Source organism: Rhincodon typus, chromosome 37 (genome assembly GCF_021869965.1).
Source record: "Rhincodon typus isolate 14 chromosome 37, sRhiTyp1.1, whole genome shotgun sequence".
NCBI classification, from domain to species: domain Eukaryota; kingdom Metazoa; phylum Chordata; class Chondrichthyes; order Orectolobiformes; family Rhincodontidae; genus Rhincodon; species Rhincodon typus.
The window spans coordinates 12,901,769-12,902,629 of NC_063368.1; positions in this window are offsets into that span (position 1 = coordinate 12,901,769).

The window sequence follows — 861 nt, forward strand, 5'->3', positions numbered from 1 at the left end:
CATATTTTTAAGGTGAGAGGGGAAAGATTTAACAGCGACCTAAGGGGCAACTTTTACACGTGGAGTGTGGTTTTATGTGTGGAATGAGCTACCAGAAGAAGTGGTGGATGCAAGTAGTTGCAACATTTAAAAGACATTAGGACTGGTTCAGGAAAGGTTTAGCGGGATATGGGTCAAACGCAAGCAAGTGGGACTAGTTTAGTTTGGGAAACTTGGTCAGTATGGACGAGTTGGACTAAAGGGACTGTTTCCATGCTTTATGAACCTATGACTATGTCCCGATATATGAGCAGTTTAACATTTTGCTTAACCATAAGACATTTTTCCCTCCCCACCCTTATCTGCCTTCCGGAGGGACCACTCTCTCCGTGACTCCCTTGTCCGCTCTACACTCCCCTCCAACCCCACCACACCCGGCACTTTTCCCTGCAACCGCAGGAAGTGCTACACCTGCCCCTACACCTCCCCCCTTACCCCCATCCCAGGCCCCAAGAAGACTTTCCACATCAAGCAGATGTTCAGCTGCACATCTGCTAATGTGGTATACTTCATCCGCTGTTCCCGTTGTGGCCCCCTCTACATTGGGGAAACCAAGCAGAGGCTTGGGGACCGCTTTGCAGAACACCTACGCTTGGTTCGCACTAAACAACTGCACCTCCCAGTCGTGAACCATTTCAACTCCCCCTCCCATTTCGCAGACAACATGTCCATCCTGGGCCTCCTGCAGTGCCACAACGATGCTACCCGAAGGTTGCAGGAACAGCAACTCATATTCCGCTTGGGAACCCTGCAGCCCAATGGTATCAATGTGGACTTCACAAGCTTCAAAATCTCCCCTCCCCCTACCGCATCCCAAAACCA